Source organism: Synchiropus splendidus, chromosome 4 (assembly GCF_027744825.2).
Source record: "Synchiropus splendidus isolate RoL2022-P1 chromosome 4, RoL_Sspl_1.0, whole genome shotgun sequence".
Taxonomy (NCBI): Eukaryota; Metazoa; Chordata; class Actinopteri; order Syngnathiformes; family Callionymidae; genus Synchiropus; species Synchiropus splendidus.
In genome coordinates this window covers 8,495,950-8,503,282 of record NC_071337.1, presented here as the reverse complement: position 1 = coordinate 8,503,282, position 7,333 = coordinate 8,495,950, and the positions used below count along the sequence as shown (strand labels likewise).

General features: G+C 37.3%; 1 protein-coding gene across 2 annotated transcripts in view; it reads right to left on the bottom strand.

Moving 5' to 3' along the window:
- Positions 1-1,163: 1,163 nt before the first annotated feature.
- The window catches only part of csmd2 (CUB and Sushi multiple domains 2), a 217,994-nt gene continuing 211,824 nt past the window's right edge, over positions 1,164-7,333 (bottom strand). Inside the window, exon 72 of one of the 2 annotated variants that reach the window (XM_053863846.1) lies at positions 1,164-5,751. The gene's annotated coding sequence lies outside the window, so the exon portion shown is untranslated. The remainder of the gene's footprint in view (positions 5,752-7,333) is intronic. The other variant, XM_053863847.1, reaches the window with a different exon arrangement.

Below are 7,333 nucleotides of genomic sequence, written 5' to 3'. Positions count from 1 at the left end.
GAGAACACAGCCCTGAGGAGACCCAATGTTGAGGGTCCAAGTGTCGGAGACAGTCGTCCCTTGGTATATTACTGAATCAAATGATGGACCCAAACATACGTTTAAACAACAAAATATTGTTTATTTTGCATCAGTCTGACAAAGCACAATAAATCATGATGGTGGCTATATTCAAGTTTTTATATCACCTTATTAAAACTACAGGTCTTTTAATGTCTTGAATATATTTGTATTAGAATTTCAATTTTATAAGAATGTCAGTTACATTCAGAGTAGTGGAAACCCTGGCCATTGTGTCGCGAAAAACATGTTTGTCGTTGTTATCATCCGACCTGCAACGTGTCTTGTGCATCAGTGTGAACAGTGGACCAGGAACTCCTGCACTTCCAAAGGTTCTGTGTTGTCTGGAGAGCAAACTGTTCAATTAAATTCAATATTATATATATATATATATATATATATATATATATATATATATATATATATATATATATATATATATATATATATATATATCCTCTTCTTTTAAACCTACAACCCTCATGTCCTCCTTCACCACCTCCATAAAACGCAAAAGCCATGAGAGTGAGGATGTGTCGGCTTTGTCGTTTGAAGGAGGCACAAACTGTTCTGTGACATATGTTGAATGACGACGGAGGAAGAGTAGCGTTTGATTCATTCATTCATGTTCATTATTGGACACCCTGAAGTCATTTGTCGTGCCATTGTACTTTCGTATTGTTAAGCCCCCCACCGCCTCACACGCACCACACAGCGCTGCCTATTGATCTCTGCAAAGAGTCAAACCAATATTTAAAGACAAAAGCTCTCAGATATTGGACAGATTTCCAGAGATGGCCAACTATCTAGTACATCGAAGTCTTCAAATATTTGGCCAAACAGAAAGGTACATAAAACAAATTCAATATAAATCGCCTCGGGCCCAAAATGCTTCATGAATTTCTTTTCTTAAATAAAATCATTAAACTCCTTGCCACGACTTGCTATTGACTCACCATGCAGAGTTTAAATCCAAAGTAAATGGACTTGTTCAAGCAGATGACACCATCATGGAACACAAACACAGGATCAGAGCTATGTCTGAGCGATGTGAGCACCACCTGCTGAGTCTGAACATGAGGCTTCATGAAGCACCATCAGCCAACACCTCTGCAGATTCCTCTGGTGCAGTTCAGAAGAATTTTAATGGTCTAATTGTACAATAAAAGCTTCATCGGACTTTGACTCAATAAATAAACAAACACGGATGGAAAGCAGATTTTATATTTTATTTCAAAATGTTCAAAATAAGTTTCAAGTTGAAGAAAGTAGATTAAGCTTAGACACAATGCAAAGCATCATATACAGACGGATAAAATACATTTTATATATCGCAGACAAGCCAATGATGGGTCTTACATATGTACAGTAATGTAAACTTTTATATACAATCTTTTTTACACATACAAAAAAGCTTTGTTTCTAGTATCTTTTGTATTTATTTATATATGTGTATTTATATATGTATAGATTTTTCATATACGCCCCACTAGCATTTGTACTACAATAATAATAATGATAATAATAATAAAAAATGTACATATAGGTCAACCCATGTCACTTTTTTATATTACAAATGTATTTTAATAAAAATATATCTCTGTACAAAATGTTTTTTTAATTATTATTTGTGAGCAAGATCTCTTTTTCGCAGAGACCGTCCTCAGTTAGCTCCCTGCAGTTACACAGTCAGCTCTACGTTCACATTTACCCCTCATTTCTTTCTTTCAATGAACCTTTTTTTTTTTTTTTTTGGTGTTTTACAAGATATGAGGAGTGAATGCTTTACCTTAACTGTTAGACTGAGGCTCTCTTCCAGCCGTCTGACCTGCGTCCCAATGAATGTAATGTGACATCGTCTGGATGTAGATACAATTAAAAAGAAGAAAAAAAAACACACTAATGGATACCGGAATGTGAAGTCTCTGGAAGTTAAAGGCAGCAATCTGTTTTTTTTTTTTTTTTTTCTTTTTTTTCTGTTATTTTCCTAATGAACTGGACATTCTCCAGAGAAACTAGCAACATACCCAAACCCAGAAAGAAATTGTGGGATTGCAGAAAATGTAGTGAAAGAAAATACATTCAGTTATTTTTCAGCTCCAGTGATGCAAAAATGAGTCAAGTAAATGTCACATGTCTCTTCTGCCTCTGAATTTCCCTTCATTATCGCTCATTATCGTCTGTTTTCTCCTCAACCCCACAAATCGGTGGGAAACACGGCAATTCAGTGAAAAGGAATAATCAATGAGTGGGGTTTGAAAACCACAGTGCTGTATCTGATGCATAAAATACCACAAAAAAAAACATAATTTCTCAGCAGACATTCAATGTTCGCTGCCCCAAAAAAAAAAAAAAAAAAGCATGGAGACACTGGTCTTATTCCTGACTGTGAGTAAAGTCCGTTGACTCGGTCGGAAGTCAAAGAAATGTGATGTGGGTCGGTTCATTATAAAGAGATGGTGAGCAGGAGAGAACTTGGCGCTGGCGCTGCCTGATAACAGAAACGCTCAGAGTGAAATCCAGTGCAGTCTTAAAATATGGGGAGAGAACCAGGAAGAGGCCGCACGCTATCACAGAGTATTACTCATCCAGAGCGACTCTTTCCAGGACACGCTGATCTTCATTTTCTAATGAGCATGCTGGACTTTTTAATAACTTACTGGGCTCACCAAATGAGTGGAGGAAGGAAAATCATCACTCCGGCCCAACTTTTAAATACCTACATCAAAGCATAGAAGTATTATTCGCGGTGTTACGAACAAGGAATAAACAACAAATTGACTATATCATAGATTTACTACAAATGGTTCCCTTCTGAATAAAGAATTATCAAATAAAGAAAAAAATAATTACTCAATTATTTCAAATAAACAACCTCAAGTACAAGCAAAGTAAATAAAATAAAATAAAATAAAAAAATAAAAACATGAAATGCCAAGTGAGAAAAGGAACAAATGATTCAAATTTGAGAGTGATCCGGAATACCGTCTGGATCCTGGATTTTTTCAACATTGGTAGAGAGAGGACCATTTTCGGCATTTGATATTTGACTGGACTGAAGCTGCTTGGTGGAGGTCTCTTGTTTATTGACTTGTTTATTAATTTCTCCCCTCAAGCAAATGCAAAACACTTGAGATTCATTTAGGGTCCGAAATTCTCTATTCAGCACATAAAAGGTTGCTTTAACAGTATAAAATAAAGATATTTAATGGAGTGAAAAGGCAAACAGATCAATAAAAAGTTGAATCAAAAGCAATTTTCACTTGCGGTCTGACAGTTTTAACCTTGAAAATGCAACACAATATCACTGGATTAGATTAGTCTTCTTTTTTAAAGTAATGATGTCACCTGACAGTGGAGACTTTCACATCATCCCCTGTTAGCAACAAAATAAATCCTTGCCACTAGTTGCCTTGGTTCTTGGTTTAGAAAACAAATTGTTGAATTCGTCGTTGAAGTACATTATACAGCAGACAGTGCCATCTGGTGGCCACTGAAAATCAGGACACTGTTTCATGAAACATTACCAACCCTTCAAAGGTGGGTCCTGAAACCTCTCTATAATATCTGACTTTGGTGATATTACTGGATTGGACAGATGTTCCATCCGATGCAGTGTGGTTATAAGGGCAGTGCTTCATGAAGCTTCGTCCCACCATCACTTTTGGTTGAGACTTGGTCTAATTTACTCCCATATTTGTTGAAACCAAGGTGAATCACATTTATGTTGCTGTTAATAACATCAATATTTCGTTTCACACAGTTTCAAGAACAGATGCCGAACAGAAGTTATTGATTTAGTTGAAGTAGAACTATAAAACCATCACCAACAGCAGAACATAATGTGGGCTTCGATTGTTTACCGCGACTTGGTAAAACATAAAGCAAAATAAGATATAAATTGAGTGAGTCGAGTGAAATATTGAACTGACTTTGGGTATTTAAATTGAATGACATCAGAGAGTGGGCAGATTTTTGTTCATATTACACAGCTAACCACATGCATTTTCATCTGTGGTGATTTTTCAGTGACAGCCGAATTAAACATGACAAAAAAATGAATTGTGTAGTAATTTCATCCGCATCTAGTGATGTTGCTTTCATTGTTTCGATTTCAAGCAGTCATAACCAAGGCACTTGTTATACATGTCAAGTGGCTGAGGGCCATGGATGAAAAAAATACAAAAGAAAAAAGAAAAAAAACAAACATGGAGGGTTGAAACCATGATGGAATTCTGCAAAAATGAGCCCTTGATGAAGTCAACAATCATGTCTTTTGTGTGATGAATAATCCGACCTGGATTTTGCAAGATCGGACTCTAGTAAAGATCGTGTTTATTACACTTGTGTATGAAATGTTCCTTGACTGTTGTCGTATCAGAAGTGAGAGCAACTCTTTCTTTCTTCGCTTCCCTCAACTCTCACATATTGATGACCATCCATGAGGTGCTGAAATGTTGTGTGTTCCATTTACAGTACACAGTTTGCACAGACACATACGAGATGTTTGCGTGTACTAACATACGTGAGCCAAAGTTAGCATGGTAGCTAGTGGGTTGAGATGATTTCTTATTCAGGGCCAGGATATGTTTTGTTCATATTAAATTAAGTGAATACTGCATTATAATGTTTATGAAAATCAAAGTATATACAAAATAGTGTGCTACTGGAAACTTATCAGACGCCTAAATGTGTTTCCTCTGTTTAGCCTCAGCGTGTCCTTGATAAATGGAGCCTTAAAGAATAGATGGCAAAATGACCTCTTGGAAAAAAAGGGTCCAAAAGTGATGCTCATCACGAAATAAGATCAGACATGCAAGTCCATTGGCTCGAGATGAATCTTTGGGGCCCAACATGTGACATATTTCTCTGCATTTACAAATGAATTTGCTCACACTTGATCTCTCGCTCTCTCTCGCTCTCTCTCTCACACACACACGCACACAAACCCACCACTCTCTGACCTCATTAAGTGCTTTTTCAACGGCCAATGCTGGATTTTCCAACCCAAGCTTTGGACACAGCTGCCTCAAAAAGCAGATTTAGTCCAAATAAAAGAGCATAGATGAACAGAAACAGCAGCGACGGGATGTGTCTTCAACTCGGCCTTCACATCTTTCATCAAATCTCTGCTCTAGATATGTAGGATCCCAACACAGCCATGGGAGCAAGGGTAGAGAGGGACAGTATTCCCAGTGACTCCTCACAGAGAGCAAATGGCGTCCCCCAAAAAAAACACAGGAATGAAAATGAAGAGACCAGCCTGCATCCATCTGTCTCACACAGATCGCCTCGGTGTTGTCAACTCCAGTGATCACTTTTTAGCTACGGGTCAACACCGTGACATGACCAGTATATTCCATTTGGGTTTCACTAGGGAGCAGTGAGAAAAGTCAGCTGTAGTTCTATTGTCTGCAGTGTCACGGTGGAAGCTTTCCCCTTGTAATGCAGAGGAAGAAATGCTTGGGAAACCATGTAAAGTTACAGGAGAGAAAGCATTTCGGGTTTGTTACAGTTGACATCTTCACATGGTTTTTCTGGACTCTTGCAGGTACAGCTGTTCCCAATGAAGGGGTCTCCTCGATGAGTTTCAGCAAAGATAATACATTTTTTTCTACCCTCAGCTCGTGGAACTATGGTTGTCCTCTGTTGGCAGGCAGGTGAGAACGCTGGGTACATCTCTTCCTGTAACTGAGTGGGGGATGACACATGATGGGGAATTGAGAGGAGGGATGAGAATCAGTATTTTAAAATGTCAGGTATAGACTTTCTGCACACAAAAAAAACTTATTTCATGAAACAAGAGAGATTATTTCTAGAGAAAACTTAGATTCCTCAACAGAATTCTACAATGGAGTACTGTTCCCCCGTTGTAAACAAGGGGTTTTAGTGGGATTATCATGTACAAATATACTCAGCAAAATCTCGCAGAATGAAAGGCAAGTCAAAGTCTGAATAAGTCACTTGATTATTTACGCTTTATCTCGACATTATCAAAGTCAACAATTTAATCTGTCTGTTTTTCCTTCTCAGACAGTTTAAAACATCTTCCTCCCTACTTCCTCATATTGAGACATTCAATATTTTCCTTTTAGGACAAAAGTACGTCATGTTTTTCTCTTGCGATTAGCCACATTTAGGAACACTTCCCACGCCGTGATAGAACAACATTACACCTATTCGAGAGAAAACAAAATGGCAGAAAATGGCAGCAGCTACTGGGTTGCCACTGAAGGACACACAGCAATAATATAACAAAATACCTGAAGATGTGAATTCAGATTTTATCTGAAACTAGAGTTATTTCCAACAAAAAAAAAAAAAAAAAAATATATATATATATATATATATATATATATATATATATATATATATATATATATATACACACACCTTGTGGTGATCAGGAGACATAGTTCCAACATGGTGGAACTACTGGCAGGAAGACAATGAACATGCTGCATGAAATTTTCGGTGCATGAAATTATCGAACTAATAATTTTTGCAGTGCAGAATTTGTGTGGCTTCCAACTTTGCGCATATAAACCTTGAAAAATTGAGGAGATTAGCCCAACTACATGGTGCGAACCGAATGTTCCCATCGCTGTACACCACACATAAGGGAAACAAAGAAAGTAACTACATGACAGGAACACTTCTCATGGAACTAAAGTCTGAAGTTCTGAAGGAACGGGCCAGTTGAGGACAGCTGCAGATGGGAGTCAGATTGTTTCTCTGACAGACCACTTCCTTATTGGCTGTATTCCATTCCTGGTCACAATTTCACCATCTATAACTTCCTATCATGACCATTTTAACATCCGATTATCTGCACAAATTCACCCTTCAAACACCCAGACAAACTGATTCTGTTACAGGATGACTTCATAAGAGTTAAAACAGTCAGGCATTTCCCATCCTAAGTGGAGATAGAGCTCCAACAAGACAAAAAAAAACAGCCCCACTATTGTTATGTTTATTGCCCCTTAAGACTTCTTAACCTCTGATACTGTTTCGGAAAGTGGTGATAAATGAATATTTGAGGGATGCTGTTTTTTTCCACAAATGATACTGAAGAAAAAGCAATGAATCATCATCTTTTCGTGGCCACCCTTCACCAGATGAGAATTCAATCTGTCCACATTATTATTTAGATATGCACAATAGAGTTCAATTCATAAAAGTAAGTCAGAGCATAGCAGTAAAGTGATAATGATTTGTTTTTGTTCTGTTTGTTTTCTTTTTTTTGACTTAATTTAATTTCATGAATACA